Source organism: Mustela erminea, chromosome 7 (assembly GCF_009829155.1).
Source record: "Mustela erminea isolate mMusErm1 chromosome 7, mMusErm1.Pri, whole genome shotgun sequence".
Taxonomy (NCBI): domain Eukaryota; kingdom Metazoa; phylum Chordata; class Mammalia; order Carnivora; family Mustelidae; genus Mustela; species Mustela erminea.
In genome coordinates this window covers 78,648,962-78,667,120 of record NC_045620.1, presented here as the reverse complement: position 1 = coordinate 78,667,120, position 18,159 = coordinate 78,648,962, and the positions used below count along the sequence as shown (strand labels likewise).

Here is an 18,159-nt window from a genome sequence, read left to right as displayed (position 1 = left end):
GCCTGGCTCAGTTGGTTGGGTGTCTGATTCTTGACTTTGGTTCAGGTCATGATCTCAGGTCTAAGGTCAAGCCCCACATTGGGCTCCGTGCTCAGTGAAGAATCTTCTGGGGATTTTCTTTCTCCCTCTCCCTCTGCCCCTCACCATGCCCTCAAAATAAATAAATAAATAAATAAATAAATAAATAAATAAAATCTTTAAAAAAAAAATCTTCCTGTCCAAATCTGTTCTTTTCATAGTCTTTCTCATCAGTAAATTGAACCACATACAACCAGTCATTCATGTCTGCATCTGGGGACATTTGTTCCCCTAACACTTCAAATCCAATAATCTGACCACTCTTCCTCCAAAACATGACCTGATTCTTCCATTTCTTTCCATCTGCACTTGGAGGACTCTGCTCCAGAGCCGTGTCATGTCATCTCTCTCCAGGACTACCGGAAGAGCCCCCAATTCCCACGACTCTCTTCTTTTCCATCCTTCCTCGCTTCAACCTATTTTCCACAGGGCAGCCAGAATCATTTTTAAAATGTCAATCATATTATGTCATTCCACTGCTTAAGTTTATTTCCTATTAAACTTAAAATAAAATCCAAATTTCTTACCTTGCCTGATATAGCCCTATAGACTTTGATCTTGTCTCTTTCCGCAACCACATCCTGTTCCATTTCCCCTTTTGAAGTATTTATGTCACACAAGTGTTTTTGAGCTCCATGGACATATCCGGGTCTTGGTCTATGACATCCTACCTGCAATGCTCCCACTGCTGTCTTCGAGTTCTCAGCTCAAATGTGTCTTCCCTGAAAGATCTTCCTTGATTACCTAACCTAAAAAAAGTCCTTCATAGAGCTTTCTCATAGAACCCACAGTACTGATCACAACTTACTTAAGTTTCTATTTAATTCCAGTTAGTTAATATACAGTGCTGTATTAGTTTCAGGTGTACAACATATGATTCAACACTTTCGTACATCACCTGGTGCGCACCACAAGTCCACTCCTTAACTCCTATTGCCTTTTCAATCCATCCCCCTGCCCACCACCCTTCTGGTAACCATTAGTTCTCTAAAAAATGTGGAATGCTTCATGAATTTGCCTGTCATCCTTGCACAGGGGCCATGCTTACCTCTGTATCATTCCAATTTTAGTATATGTGCTGCCAAAGTGAGCAGAGAACTGACCACGACTTAAGTTGTGAGTCTGTGTATGTACATGTTCAATGTCCATCTCCCCTACTAGAATGGCAGCTCATGAAAGCAGTATGTTCCCTTTGTTCAGTGTCATATACCCAGTACCCATACCCAGTACTACCTGGCATGTAATAAGTCCTCTTGGAGGCCAGGAGGAAAGAAGAGAAAGAAATCAATAAAGAAAGAAAGAAGGAGAAAAACAGAGAGCAAAGGAGAGAAGGGATGGATGAAGGAAAAGAAAAAGGTAGTCAAGCTGGTATATTTTCATTTTTACTCTTGTTTTTTTTCACTAATAAGATGTGTGACCTTAAGTAAAGTCACATAACTGTCTATGTCATTATTCTTGCTTATAAATGTTTGAGCCTCATCATAGATGGGATGTCCTCAATAGTAAAGACACTTGTCTGGATTTGTGGGGGAGGGTGAGGAGGGAAGTTGGAGTAGAAGGGAGGAAGATCTAGTAACAGGTGGGTCCTACTATGGGGTTGGATCTCTGGGGGTGGGGAGAAGCCAGGGGGACAGAACCTCAGATACCTTTGTTTTCTGAAAGCAAGGAAGACCCAGTCAGGGATATAGCAACTCTGCTAAGAAGACAGTACTGCATGGTCCTTCCAGGCTATGGGCTGGTGAACTTCCCCACCCCCAGCATGGCACAAGCACCATGATTCTGTAGCAGAGGAGGAGAGCATGGCAGCTGGGAGGCCCTGAATGCAGCTTGCCTCAGAGCTGATCTGTGTGGTACGGTGACTATGGCAGTATTGACACTTGCCCAGCAGACAGATGGCAACCAATGGCAGATGCCCCACCCCTTCTGGCCACCTCCATCATCTTGGTACTATGGAAGGCGCTGGAAATGAGAGACGACCACAGGGATTTGATGGGAGGAAGTTGGAGAGACTGGGTTGACATGACTGCCTCCTGCAAAACAGGGCCTTGCAATAGAAGGAGGAAAATTCACATAAAATTGGCTATATTTACTTGCACACCTGAGTCTGTGAGTTGAACTCCGACCTGCCACATAATAATTTTGATTAATCTCCTTTGTCTTCCACCTCATTGGCCATGTGCTCTTTGTTCCTCTCATCCCTCACTGTTGTCTGATTCTCTGTCTCCATCTATCTTCTCTCCATTTCTTCCTTTTATTCTTCTCTTCCTCCAGTATCCTCCTCTAGACATCTCCTTTTGTACCTCACACTACCTTCTGGCCTATAGAATCTAGGGCAAGAGGACCCGAACCCCGAAATGGAGGCTCTGTCTGGTCTCTGCCTCCATCGTGGGCCCTCCAAGCTCTGCTGCCTGTCGTGTTCTCTGACATTGTCACATGTCTCTCATCTCACCTGCTCCCCCAGTGATTGTCTGCAGTCTCCCTTTTTCTTTCCACGTTGGTCCTTAGGACTCTTACGGTGATTTCACTAATAAAAACTTTTCCATTAATCAAAACACCTTAAAAAAGAAAAAGGAAAAAGAAAAAGAAAAGAAAAATCTCTCTGCCTGTGAGAGAATGGCCAAAATCCTGCACCTGACTTTCCATACTTCTTCAAAATGGAAGACTCTGCACTCACTGCTCCCACTAGTCTCTTACAGAATCCCTTTCTCCAGATGGACCTGGATCATTACTGAATTCACACACGTCTTAATCTTATCCAATTCACTGATTTTGCACATATTCTTCCCTTACCCAAGTGACCTCCCTCATCCTCTCCACCTGTGCTAATATTATCACATGTCAAGGAACAGCCAGCGGCCTGCTGGGACCCTTCGGGTCCACACTAGTCATGTAGCCACCCCCCCACACTCCCAGCCCTTGTAGCCTTTATACTTCTCTTGGATTCTTATTATCACTGTCATCTGCAGTTATTTATCTTTTTACCATATACATTTTCCCTCCTGGATGAGAGTATTAGCCCTTCACCATCGGGGTCTTACCTTTTCACTCTTATTATTGTTATTTGTTATTATTATTATTATTAACAATAAACATAGTGTTACATATGTAGCAGGTTCCTCCTTAAAGATGCATCAAATAACACTTACTGAATGAATCAATCACATCAACTTAATATATGTTTATTGCCATGAGACATGGTAAGAACAAAGTAAGACCGTACTGAACAAGTGAAAGCCTGCAATGAAGCCAACAGACTGCCCAGATGTTCTCGCCCATGGGGAGAGTTCCACAGCTCCAAGTCACAGTTGGATGATATTTACAAGGCTTAATACCATCTTTACTGACTAATCTCGAGTTTTCACTGATATCAGAAATAAATGTTTTTGTCATGCAGCCTAATTTAAAATTCTTGGCATATGTGAGCATTTTATTCATAATGTGACTATTTATAATCATTGGTTTTAATACAATTAATACAATTTAACTCAGAGTTACTATATAGAGACCATTATACTTTTTTTGATGGCCCAGTAAAGCCAAAGATATTTTAGAAGCAAATCTGGGCCAGAGGCCATTATTTTGGAGATGAGGACATGGGGTACAGAGAGGTTAAATTCTATGTCCCCAAAACACATAGCTAACTGGTAAAAAATCTGGTCTGGAATCCAGATCTCCCAAGTCCCCACGTCGTATTGTTTCCTACATCTTGGTGCCTCCATCAGTAAAGAATGAAAAGACAGTGTGCAGTCTGGACATTCCCACCCTACCCCATGCTTAAACACTATAAAAGATGACAACATAACATCTACTGTGCTATGAGCAGGAGATGAAGAATTTCCAGCACGCTGAGCCAGTCTCTGTAGCAGTTCCACTCAACTGGGGCTGGACTGAGACGGGTACACGCATGTGATCCAGGCTCAGACACGCGTAAGACACCCAGACAAGCTGAATCTAGAGCTGAGATTCAACCATGGAGTGCAGGGGTGGCCAAGAGGGAATGCACCACCCCTACCCCATGCTTGTGTGGCACTTAGGATCGTCAAGGGCTTCTGCTTACTCCATCCAACTCACCATGACTCGTCGGACTTCAGACTTGACTGAGCTCTGCGTTAGGAGGAGGCCCAATGTACTGGTCCTCCCATGTCCCACACGTACCTGTTAACAGTGGCCTGCTGGTCACTAGCACAGGTAGGTGATACAGGGGAAAAAACAAAACCAAACCAAACAACTTGGCCAATTAGCCAAGAGACTGGGTTGCAGAGATAATCCTGCTGCTGTCTAACTGTGTGGATTTGAGATGAGCCGCCATTCAGTCTACACACTTGTATCCAAAGGGGTCTGGGGTAGAAAAATGCTTTTCATACTGGGTTCAGATGGTTTCACAGAGGTGCAGCAGGGTCTCCTAGGAGGGTCACCGTGGCTTTATCAGTTGCATCATCACACTGGGCATCCACACCTCCCAACCTGACTGCAACCAGAGCTGTTCTGTCTTCATCTGTGTCAGTATCTTGCATAATGCTTAATGGGAAAAAAATAAATTCTGCATTAAAAACAATTGTAATAAAAATAAAATTACCTTGGAAATCCACTGGAGTACCTAATCTCTAAGGTGCCTACAAGCTCCTTTTATCTATGAGACATCAGGGGCAGGCGGAGGCTAGGGTGTTATTGGAATCATCCCAAGTCGGTTTGATCCGGCCTGGGATCAGGCTGAGTGTTTAAAGGCGCTCACCACAGAGAATCTTCGAGAAGTACCCCTTCCCCTCAAGGATCCTCCAGTCCATAAACAATCCGGGATTCTAGCTCAAATCAGGTCATGGATGAGGTAAATTTCTTGCTTTTTCCCTGGGGCTTAGACCCACTGTGAAGATTTAACACGCTTAATTGAATTCATTTCGCTGAACATCAATTATATGTTATGCATTCGCTTGGTACTATTATGCTCTGGGGCTGATATTTGTCATTTCGTTTTTGTTGTTTATTTTTGTTATTTTTTTGTTTATTTTTCCATAGTTAACACAGAAACTGTAACTCCTACCTCTCCATAGAGTAGGAAAACATTTCCCTTACATATTTCCATTGAATTCTTCCAACCTCTGCTTAACACCAAATGGGTGTCCATTACCAAATGAAGTACAGGGATAAATAGAAGAAAAGTTATAAGTTTAAAGAACAGGGCTTCTGTCTTCAAGGATTTAGAGTGTGTGTAAGAGAAAATCATCTCACCAGTAATACCAGCAGGTGACAAAGGCAGAGTGCTAAACCAGCTACAGTCACCTACCAAGGGTGAACACCCGATTTGCTTGGCAGAACAGAAATGGTGAGATTGGGGCATGCTAGGGTTTTTAGAGGTTTGACCTGTTTGTTGACAGGCTGAATGGGTTTGGACACAGAGAACGATACTTCTGGGAATGCGGAAAAAGTGGAAGAGAAGCCCCAAGGAGCACTAAGGAGGCTGGCCCTCTCCTGAGCCAAAGCTGGCTGTGTGGGAGCCCAGACATGCAGTCTCTGCCACGGCCTCTGTGCAGGTGGCCCCCCAAGTGACTGACCTGCTCCAGATCTCAACCCCTCAGTCCCTCCATGGACATCAGCTCCTGGTCTCTTATTTATCTCAAAGATGCATCTCCATTTCAATGCGTTTAATGCATGCCACGTGCTTAGAGCTCACTACCTGTGAGAGAGCCATACATTATTATTACCATAATCATCGTTTACCACCTGCCTGCCCCACTTGAACCCATTACTCATGCCATCCCTCTCCCAGGAGGGGACTTTCGCCATCTCCCAGGGCCCTATCCCAGGGTCCTGTCACCTGCTCTTTGGGGGATGCATTTACTAACTGCGGCTACTTCCCAATGCTCGGGGGGAACTCGAAAGGGAAAATGGTATTCTATTTGGCTTCCTCCATAAATAAGCTTGTTTTTTTCAGAAGCTGAGCGTGGGTCAGTGTCTCTCCAAGGCAGGAAGAGAAAACAGCCTATGGAGTGACAGAGGGAAGATAAGAGCCAAGATCTGGTCCAAAGGAGGGCTCTTTCCACACATGCATCATCTTCCCCCATTTTCTTTTCTCCCATGATCTCGGTCTCCTAAGCCAGTAATGATAATCTGTGAATAAATTCACATTTTCTAGGGGAGAAATATTGCCAAGCCTGTTAATCTCATGCAGATGTGATGTTACTTTTACTATGTTGTAATATGGCTTCTTAAAAAACAAGTCGGGGGGGGGGGGATGCCCACCAAAAAAAACAACAAATATTCGCCAACCCATATGGTCAGTAATTGCTGTTTAATAGTCCTCCTATTACAAACCTGAGAGGCAGCAGTCTGAATTACCAGTAGAGTATTAATAAACAGGAATGAGTTAATAGTGCATAAAGACCTTCTAGTGGAACAGTGGGGGAGTTGAATATTCTTTTCTTCAGTCAGCTGTAAGTAATTACTGCATGGTGTGCTTCTGACTATTACCATAACAGAGCAATTGGACGTGAAGAATGGATAATAGTACAGACATGGAGGTATTTTTAGAATATCAGCAGTGAAGCAGGTAACTGGCCTACTCCAGTAGAAACCTTTAAATAAGTTTAGAAGACTTTTTTTTTTCTCTCTCTCTCTCTCACTCCTTATGACATTTAGCCAGGGTAGAATTTTAAAAAGATCAATCTAATAAATTATTTAAAATAACTTTACAAAGAGGATGCCTGTGATATGTAAATAAGAAGGCAAGAAGGGAGACAGGAAAAGTCTAAAAAGCCCAGGCGGACGGGAGGCATGAAGCCGACGTTCCTGTAACTACATCATCACAGGTTCCTTCCTGCTCCTTTGAGAGCACAGCCTCGACGCAAGTCTGCTTGGCTGGCTCCCACTGGCTGCTCAGGTGAAAGTGAAAATATTCAAATCAGAGCTGTAACTAGGATTGCTGGAGTTGTGGGTTTTCTAAAATTGAGTTAGTCATCCTCGGTGATTTAATGATGCATATCATTTATTTTAAAATATTATTACAGGGGCATTGGCTGAGCTGCAGCCTTATTCGCGGGACTGTCCATTACGCGATGCGGTGGGGTATGTCATGGGTGGCAGATGAGATATTGTCTCACGGCACAACATATGTTCTCAGACGAAAACAGCTTGAGACTCTGATTCGGAAAGCGGTAATTTTGCAAATACACACAAATATCATTTAAGGAATATTTTGAATTTTTTTTTTTCCAGGGTATAGGTCCTTCTCCTGCCTCCTGGCTGCACAGGCCGATGCTGATTTTTCAATTTGCAGGTTTGTTAAGCATCATGGAATGTTTTGGTTCTCAATCAAGAATATTCTTCCCAAGTGGTTCCGAAGTCCTCCGCTTGAAAATAAACGTGTGTCCTCTTTGTCTCCTAGCAGCATGTGTTCCAACGTACAATAGCGGTGCAGGACAGAGGAAGGCAATGCCTTTGATTGAACCATCCTATAGGCTTTTAACCTGCCTCTCTCCTGGGCTGGGAGCTTTCTTCAGGCCGGGCGGCATGCTCTCTTCTTTGGGCGGTGCTGGCAGCTGGAGTCCACCAGGGATGCTTAGGAGCCAGGACCCACGTCCTCCTCCTGGCGGGATTCCTGTCCTATCTTGTAGCACAGGAGCTGAACAGAGGACGGGCTGCCTCAGTGCTAATGACCTCAGAGACCCACCTGAAAATGAGGTGCAACCTATGGGACAGGTGGCGAGGCTTCACTGATCTCTGCCCGGTGCTCTGAAGTCTGACAAACAAATGCGTGTGAAATAAACACCGTTGCGTTTATTTCTCCTGAAAAACCATGTTATTGTGTCTGAGCTCTGCCAGCCAACATATTCTGATTCATCTAGACACGGCCCCTTTCTTGCTAAAAGATACTGCGGTGAAAATTTACAGCTGTGTATTTCACCTGTTTAGCTGGCCATTCTTAATGGAAGTCAAGGGCACACCTGTGGAGGTGTCATTATAACCCAGGAACAGCGGTAGCTTCTCCCTGTCTCTGGTTTTCATTTACTTTTTTTCATGTATTTGAAAAGAAAATAGTTCTCTTTTCCTCAAGTCTATAGAAAGATGAAGACAAAAGAAAATCTGGTAATTAAACACCGATTTTTAACAAAAGTCTTCTCACGGCACAAAGACCCAACGGGTCATTTCTAGAAAGTACTCAAGACCTCGTGATTTGGGGCATTTGAAAGTTTAGCGTATTCGAGGTTTCATTTAGTGAAATTCTGAGATACTTATAACCAACTGGGCACTTAACCCCACTCTCTGTGGTTGTGAGTATGCCCCCACTGAAGGTCATTCTTTACCCTGATCACTCAGGAACTTCTCAAGGGCATGGGCTACACCTCCAGGGTTTACATCCCAGATGACCACCCCATCCAGACTGCCAGCATGTCAATTCCCCAGGAGGAGATGTCCCCAGCAATCGAAGTTGTTGTTATTTTAGATCTAGAAGACCCTCTGGGGAGCAACAGGATAAGAGGTTTTTCCCAAGAGCAAGAGTAAGGGGAAAAAGGAGACTCCAACGCCTTTATACCTCCATTTAGCGCTAAGAAGCTCAGGGGGGAATAAGTACCTGCAGTTGTTAAGAATCCAAGCAGGTTCAGAGGCCTCCGTTTTCTCTAAGTGTTTTAGCAGGTCCCTCCCTGGCCAGGAATCCTTTGTATCTTTGGGGATTCTGATTGAAAAAACTTAGGAGGCCGACACTTTTGTAGCTTATAAAGAACTAGTAAAAGGGCGAATTATTTGGAAGTGATTATACAATTCAATTTGTATAAGAGCATCCAGAATGGTTGAACTCATGGGTTATCATGACAACCAGGAAAACTCACAGTTGTTTTTCCGCATTTGGTAAATAATCCTCTGAAATGTCCAGAATGCTATTGCATGTAACAGTAATTTTAACAGAGGTCTAGATAACCTGGCCTTTACCTGCTTCGTTGATTTCATCGCCTACCATCCTCCCCATGGTCTTATTTCAGTTTCCCCATCACCTTTGGCTCATCCCTGCATCCGGGTCTTTACACCATCTATTGCCTCAGGCTGGAAGACATTCAGCCTCAGTGTAAATGTCATCTCCAAGAACTATTCTTCACAGTTTTCTGGGCATTCTCTAAACATGACTCTGCTTTATTTTCTTAACAGCCTTTATACTAGTTGATATTTTCTTGTTGGCATGTGTGCTAGACTGAACTGTTCTCAATTCTTGATTCCCATCCTGCTGTGATACACATGCCATGTAACTACAGATAGAAAATGACCCCCACCCAACTGACATTAGGATTAGCCATGTGACTAACTTGCACTGGTTAATTAAATGTTGGCAGACTTGATAAGAACAGAGAGTTTAAACATGCTGTCTGTCTTGCTGGTGTCCTGGTGCTCTTACTAGTCCCTAAAAGAAAAGTATGTCATAAGTAGTTATTTTTTGAAGAAGAATGAAGACACTGTTAGAACAAAACTGAATCTACTCAGAAGCTTAGAATCAAACTCCCATGACCTAAAGTAGTGCTGTTTCAGCCAACCCATGGGACCATTAACAAGAAAATAAACACTTGTTTGAGCCTCTGATATTTGGGTTTGAGTATGAGGCTTATCATTCATCATTAATGTGGCAGTTGCTAATTAACATAAAAATTACACCAGAAATTGGGTGCCTGGGTGGCTCAGTGGGTTAAGCTTCTGCCTTCGACTCAGGTCATGATCTCAGGGTCCTGGGATCGAGTCCTGAATCAGGCTCTCTGCTTGGCAGGGAGCCTGCTTCCTCCTCTCTCTCTCTCTCTGCCTACTTGTGATCTCTCTCTGTCAAATTAATAAATAAAATCTTAAAAAAAGGTAAATATTAAAAAAAAGAAAGAAAGAAAGAAATTATACCAGAAATGGCCTTCTGCTGTCAAAAATCTTTTAAAATATGCATCATTTGGTTTGGGGTCATGTAGTAAGTAGAGAAGTAATGATAAAAAACTATAATAAGAAGCTGGGAAAAAATGACAATCCATATTGTAATAGTAACAAAACACTTGACAAAACCTACTGCTGCAATAATTTAGTGGGAGTGGTGCTCTGGATGGGGTGGTCATCTGGGATCTAAAGCCTGGAGGTGTAGCCCATGCCCTTGAGAAGTTCCTGAGCCATCAGGGTGAAGAATGACCTTCAGTGGGGGCAGACTCACAACCACAGAGAGTGGGGTTATGTGCCAAGTTGGTTATAAGTATCTCAGAATTTCACCAAACAAAACCTCGAAGATGCTAAACAGATTCCCTGTTTAGCAGGGGGTTAGATCCCAGGACCCTGAGATCATGACCTGAGCCAAGGGCAGATGCTTAACCGAATGAGCCACCCAGGCGCCCCAAGAAACTACCAATTTAACACTAACTATTGGAACCTGAGTAGGCTATCTCATTTACTGAAAACTTAAGGTGAAATTGGCAGTGGGCAGAGAAGAATGGTGTACTTATAGGAAAAGAAGCCATTTGGAGTTCTGCACAAGAAAGGACTAGAGATCTCCTCCAGTGGTGTTATGAACGTCTGACATAGAGACAGCTGTAGTGATGAGAATAGCTAATTTGGTTGAGTAAAGGGAATTATTATGAGACAATGTCCCAGTTGTCTTTATATCCTCAGTTGTAGCACAAAATAGGCTCCCGATACCTGTATGTTAAAAAGAACCAACTTTCAGAGCTCAGAGAAGCTTCTTACAGTCTACTTAGTTATGGAAGACGTTAAGATGACATCAGCGAATAATGCAGGCCTGTGCTTAGTTCTTCACTCTGCTGGAAACTCTAACTTGGGAGGAGCTAGATTATGCCTGTGCATCAAGCAAAGTACTTTCTCCTCTTTCCACCGATGAAAAGTGAAGAACTCCGCAGATATGAACAGAACTTGGTTTTTAGCTTTTTATAATCTCCAAATCAACTCATATTACTTTCTTATTCTTCCTTAGCAATCCTTTCCCTTAGCCCAAATATCCCACCCTTCAGTTCATGCCGTAATTCTACTGAACAGTTTAGTTTCCATCTATTGTCACCCAGCCTCTTCCATGGACGACATCCTGTGCTAAGTCTTGGGGATATATAAGTTAGATACAGTTCTTGCCACCGAGGTGTCTACTGGAGAAGGAAGGCAAATAGTTGGATGATGTTGTTTTAGAGTAAATGCTGCAACTGAACAATATATCATAAGAACACAAAAGTAGGGCATCTCAGTGATACTGAAGGACCAACAGAGAGTGGGACTTGAAATAGAAGAGGAGATACAGCAGGGAGATCATGATGTGAAAGAAATGATCCCAAACATGTTTTTGTTTATGCTTATAGGAAAGGTGGCTCCATATAAGAAAGTAAATACCAGTATACCCCTGAAGGAAAATTACGGGTTGACCAGATATACACTTTAGTACTAATGGAAGAGGGGGAAAAAAGTTTGCAGAGTCCTAGAAGACTCTCTCCTGGTATATACCATACATACTTTACCACAATTTCAAGGAACATGAAAAAATAGCAAAGAAACAAAAAAATGGCAAGGAAACAAAAAACAACAATTATTCTGGGAGAGAGCATAGCAAAAATCTATTGATCGAAGCAGTTTTATTTACTTGTTGAAAGTGCCTTTATTTTTTTTTTTTTTTCTTGGAATGGCACTGGGAATCTGTAAAGAGAGATTAAAAAGTAAACGAAGAAAGCCTAGAATGTAAAAAGAAGACCAAATTGTATAAAAAAGGAGAAACCAGGATGGAATTTGGTCTGCCAAGATGAGGGTGGGAAGAGACCAGGGATCATCAGAGTCTGGAACACTTCATAGAAACTCAAAAACAATTCTTGTGGGTTGATTGATTAGACAAGATAAGGCGCCTGAGGACAAGGGGTCAAGAGTTTATGTCGTCAATTTAAAAGTTTTCTGACTTAGCAGAAGGCATTTTGAAGAGAGCTGGAAAACGTTTGGTTAATTGAATTTGTGAAGTAAATGTATATCCCCCAAAAGGTTCGTTTCATGTTTGCTTTCTATTTTTTCATGTTTTATATTTCTCAGAATGAAATTGTGCCAATGACATGGAAGAGTTAGTCTTTTATGATATTTACCTTTCCTTCTCTCTGTATCACTCTGCTCTAACTTCTACTCCGACCATCCTGGAAGGCTACACAGATTTATTGTTCTAACAGCAAATCTTATTCTAATACTTTCTGAAAAAAAAAATTGTTTCTCATGTATGTCTATGTCTTTTTCAAAGAAGATATTTTAGTAGGAGAGCATATCTCCCAGAGAGCATGTAATTTCCGAGACAACTTTTCTTTCGAGGGATAACATTAATAGGAAGGAGTTCGACCACATTTCTTTATTAATTGTGATACAAATCAGGGAAAATCCTAGGTAATTCCCTCCCTACCACAAATTCTAATGCACAAACTATAAATAATTTTATTATTCTTCTGACAGAAACCAAAGGCAAATCAAAAATGGTGCAAGCAGGCAGAAGTCATTATATCCTTTCTTCTTTTTAGTTTTTTATAATCATCAACACATGTCAGAAATTGTTATTTTCCATTTTCTTCCTTTACATATTTTTATCAACATTGCAAAGATACAAAAACTTAACAACATAGAGAGGGGAAAATACCTTGAAAAGAATTTGCCTGGTTGAAAATTGTTTATGTATTTACATGCCTGGTTATATTTGAGCTTCATAACAAATGTGGTAGGAGAGTGTAGGGAAAGGAGGTAGTGCATCAAAGTAGCTAAGAAAATGGTCTTTTAGTCATTAATGCCTAGACAAAATCCCACTCATTAGCTATAGGATGTAGGGCAGGTTAGTTAATGTCTCTGAGGCCCAGTTGCCATTGTCTATAAAACAGGTATAATAAAACCTACCTCATAGGTTTGTCGAGAAGATTAAATGAGGGAAAATAAAGGCCATGGTAATAGGATTAAATAAGTAATACTGATTTATAAAGTAAATAAATAAAAAAAAAGTACCATCGAGGATCAGTACGCCAAAGGTACCATTGTTTTTTCTATCTGACGTACGTGTCCGGAAGTGTGCCTAACCACACTGCTGACCCCATTGAAGGAAAATTTTCACTTCTAGCTTTTAATATTCAGAGGTGACCTGTCCATGTTTAACACTTCTAACAACAACAGCAACAAGTAGTTTTCCTAGTAGTTTTACTAGGAAAATATGTACTGATGTCATTTTAATGAAGTTATTAAATATCTTTCTAACGAATGTGTCTGTCTAGTTAACAATCGTTCAAAAATGCAGCAAGTCACCGTCTGAGTACTGACAGAGCCCTGAAAAGATCAGGCTCATTCTACAGGGTGGCCCACGGCAGTCTCTCCCCCCATTGCTAGCCAACCCTCACGTTAATGACATAATTAAACGGCTATAAAGTTCCATAATTCTTTCTCCTTTAATTAACCAGAAGAAAACCTCTTATCTTTTCAATGTTGAAGATTCTGCTGTTTCGTTCTGTATAAGTTTCAAAAGGCTACTGTTCAAATTTCGTAACAATTGCAAAAAGCACTAATTATTTTTAAAAAGAAAGAAGTGAGAATTTGAGAGGAAATGCAAACTTTCGGCTAAAATTGGTTCTGTATAGAATGCTGTGAGTTTTCACCAAAAGCTGTTCTAGATGACAAACATAAACTTAGCAGAAGCCAAAAACACTGAAGCAGATGATTCCCTTGAAAATGCTTCTGGACTCAGGAGGTGCAGCACTCAAACACTTCCACAGAGGTTCAAGTTCTTCGGGGGAAAATGGATGAACTTGGGATGAGACATAGAATGCACATTGTAAATTTGACAGAAATCTCTTAAAACCTCGCCCTTTATTCCTCTCACCTTCCATTAATTTAACAGTTCTAACTCAGGTAGAAGCTGAAATGATCTCAATTAGATGCACAATGTTGATTAGATTAGATGACCACAGAAAAGGAATCCAGTGGTGTTGCCTAGGTAGGAAGAGGAAGGCAGAGAATTTACATTCTATAAGCTGTTCCCACTTCCCATGTAGCCTGGATAAGACCCAGAAGATTGTTAATGTTCTTCAGAGAGGACTCAGAACAGCTTTGTTGAGCACTGTGGGCTGAGCCTCCGGCTCCCTGTGGTGGGGGAGTCTGGTGCCTTCCCTGCAGACACTAGGAGAGGACGTTCCAGGACAGAGGCTGGCTACAGTATATAGCATAGACTCCAAAAGCATCAACCAAAACTGGGGTTCTCGGGGCGCCTGGGTGGCTCAGTGGTTAAGCCGCTGCCTTCGGCTCAGGTCATGATCTCAGGGTCCTGGGATCGAGTCCCGCATCGGGCTCTCTGCTCAGCAGGGAGCCTGCTTCCTCCTCTCTCTCTCTCTGCCTGCCTCTCTGCCTACTTGTGATTTCTCTCTGTCAGATAAATAAATAAAATCTTAAAAAAAAAAAAAAAAAAAAAAACTGGGGTTCTCCGGGGGTCATCTGGGAGTACTGACGTTCAAACCTGCTGTAGACACCCGCAGGGCAAAGAGCAGCCAGTCTGAGGAGAGACCTCGCCATGGAGAGCTGCAGGACCAGACACAGGGCAAGGACTCAAGCACCGCTTTCCTCTGCCTCTAATCAAGCCCCTCAGCAGGCATGTACCTGAGGGTCAGGAAAGCTGTGCAGAAACGTGCGCTTCAAAGGTGTTGCCCTTGATTGGCAAGCCATGCGCCCTGGGCTGGAGTCAGGAGCTTTTCTGATATCAGTCATCTCAGAAGGGTGGCCTTCTCTGCCTTTTCGTATTTCATTCTAAGCTGAAGACTGTGTTAGCTTTAGCCTTGTTTCTCAGACACCAGGACATCATCTTGAGGAACAGAGGGAGGGGGCAGTCAGAGGAGACTCTGAAAGACTGAGCATTTTCCTCGAGAGACTAAGTCTTTCAAAGAACACTCTATATAAACCATCATAACTTTGAATGGATTGAATGTTAAAATGAAAGGAGACCTACACACCAGAAGTGACTGAAACATTGCTAATGGATAATAAGTTGTTTTTACCATTCAGTGAAGTGGAATTACATGGGCCAGATCAGAGTTTTTAGAAATTAAAGGGCGGCCTTTATTTTCTGCATATCTGAGCGTAGCATGAAGATGAAGAAAATTTCAACTCCATTGTGTGTGTGTGTGTGTGTGTGTGTGTGTGTGTGTGTGTGTAATATAAAACTAGAGGATTGTACTCTAAACATAATCATTTTTTATACATAATGAGATTATGGTGTTTATATTTTTGATTTTTCACTTTCACATACCTCAATTTTTCTGTCAAGAGCATGTATTAGCTGTTTAAAATCAAAGATGGATAAATGCTATTTTTAAATAATTTGTTTACATCTTCTAGTTGTTTTTGTATAAACCGAACTGTTAAAAAAAAAAAAACAAAAAACCCAAAAACATGAAGTGTTTGGTCAGTCTGTTTTATATATCTATATCTATACATAGATGTAGATATATATATTTCTTTCTATATAAATTATATATATATATATTTCTTTCTATATAAAATTCTTTCTAACTTTAACTTTGCTCTGTTGTAATCCCTTTATTTCAAAGATCATGTTGTATGTCCTTTTTTCTCTTAAAGTTTCAACATGGCCTTTGGCCAAATGCAATAAAATTTTGCCCTGACCTGACATAAAGAATGGAGTATGTATATGAAAGCACTTTGAAAACTTTAAAGGACTTTAAACATGTATGGTGGTATTGGTGGTGGGAAGCAGGGGAGTCCGGGGGAGGAGGGAGGAGGCACAAGTGGAACTAAGTTGTATCTTTGCGTAAAATAAATTTCAAAGGTCCTTCCTGAATTAGTCTTCAAAAAGAAGTAAATAGAGTCACTGTGTGGCATTCTTGAATGCTCACAATTTCTACAAGTTAATCCCACACCTGTGATAACATGGTACACACCTTCAAGCTGGTGTTTTTCTGTCTCATTTGCCGCTAAGAGCAATGGACCTCCTTCAGCAGAGTCCAAAATATTGGTCTCAGAGCTATTGATCTCCTCATGCGAATCCTGAGGCCATCTATATCGTGAAGAATGGTCCTAGAACGGAGTCCTAGAACTGCATCTATATTGTTAAGAGTGCTCCTAGATCGGAGTCCTGACTCGGACAACTTTGAATCTGGAAACTGTCTCTTGAATTTGGGGTGTTTAAGAGGGAGGACCTATAGATCCCAGAAAACAAATTCTAAGAATATTCCCCGAATTTGGATGTCCTTAGTATCCCTCTCTCCCAGATGAAAAGAGGAATGATTTGTGGACGTGGAGTCCATCTTCCCTGTCCAGGTTTTCTGGAGCAAGCACAGGGTGGAGTAAGTCTGCTTTCGTGGTGAAGAGGATACGATGCAGAGTCAGACAGCCTCATTCACATCCCAGCTCGGCCACTTGTTAGTTCTACAACCTTGGAGAAATCATTCAAGCTCTTTGCCTTAAACTCCTCATCATACGTGGGGATTATAATAGGACCAGGTTCATAGGGTTCTTGAGAGATTTAAATGCACTGATATATGGGAAGCGTGATGTGAACAGCATCTGGCCTTACTAAGGACTCCGTAGGTGTGAACCATTGTTATTAAGAAGGGAATCCTCATGTGTATCCAGACCACCACCAGCCTCTGAGGTCTACAATGTATGCCCCCTCAAGGAAGGTGATCCTGAGATGGTCTGGTGATTCTGAGAAAGAAATACTTCTCATAGTTCTTCACAGTGCAAGCATGTGTGGTGGTGACCAGTGTGCGTGTGAGCAGACGTGGAGGGAGCCTCCATAGTTCACTTAGGCAGCAGCAGGCCTGGCTGGGTTTGTGGTGAGTTGGCCATACTTTCTGGCTTGGTTGTTTCTGGGATGGCTTCAGGGCCCAGGGTGTAGTTTTGTGACCTATGCATCTGGGACAGGATTCAATATACTGGTCTCAACGCTCTTAGAAAGCAAGCAATGGAAATTTCATAACGCAAAAATAATGTTGAGTTCATGGATTTACTATTTGGTCATCAGCCTTTCTGAATACTAACGGCTCTCAAACAGGCTTTGGAATGAATATTATTGAACCTTATAAAAAACCTAGAAAACATGAGGCACAAAGTTGTGCTTTTACCTGGAGAGTCCTTCTTTTTCTTCCCTTTTTTGACAAAAGGAGAAATTATAACTAGAGAGGAGGGAGAATAAGACCCCTTGTAGTATATGTTGACATTTTTTAGGAATAAGAGCATTGTTTCTAGAACACCCTAACCATACCCTAGAAATGTGACTCGTACATGACTCCTGGTTTTATGGGCTTCAGCCAGCTCTTTAGCAGTCTTAGGTAAATCAATACTCACTGAAATTTTTAATACACACATGAAAATTTTCTGGGTGGTATTAAAAATTGACCAGTGGGCTTACTACCACACCTCCTGGGCCTGACCAGAGGGTAAGTCTGTGTCATCAAAACACAGCTGGGAAAAATGCTTTAGTCAGTCCTAAGCCACCCCTGCTCCATTTTAATTCATTCATCAGACAAGTAGTTCTTGGTATCATCCCCTCTGCCCATTCCCTTCTATCCCCGGATCTTCTATTCCTTTCTATCCCTGGATCTTCCATTCCCTTTGTTTTCTCCCACGCTGTCGGAGTATTAAATATATATATACTTTAATAGGCCCATAGAAAATAAAACCACATCAGATTTGTTTTGGGCAGGAGGGGTCAGCCTGAATTTCAGAGTAGGGCTCAGTCCTCTACCACACACTTCCTTCCACTCCAGGGATTGCATTTCATCTTCTAAACACCCAGCTAAGGAGAACAGAGGCTAATTTAGGAGCCTCTTTATGCCTGTACATATTCAGCCAGAGGGGTCACTGTTGATTGATGCAAGACACTCTGTCCTCCAAGAGCTTGCCAAGTCCCTGCTGGTCCAGAGAGGAGCAACCAACAGTAACTCACCCTTTAGTGCCTGTGTGTTTCTGTGCCTCTAGCTAGAAACCGTCAATAAAAACCAGAGGCAACTTCTGTTGCCTTAGATCACTAATAAACGCCTCACACCACCACCTCAGAGCCCTTTCACAAAAAATGTATTTCTCTACAGATAGATGCCAAGCCCCAGCAGCCAATTACTACAGAAA

At 42.0% G+C, this 18,159-nt stretch overlaps 1 non-coding gene across 1 annotated transcript; it reads right to left on the bottom strand.

The window, feature by feature from the left end:
• Nucleotides 1–1,068: 1,068 nt before the first annotated feature.
• Nucleotides 1,069–1,172, bottom strand: LOC116596639. The gene has a single exon (XR_004288227.1). It is a non-coding gene; the product is annotated as a U6 spliceosomal RNA (small nuclear RNA).
• Nucleotides 1,173–18,159: the final 16,987 nt, after the last annotated feature.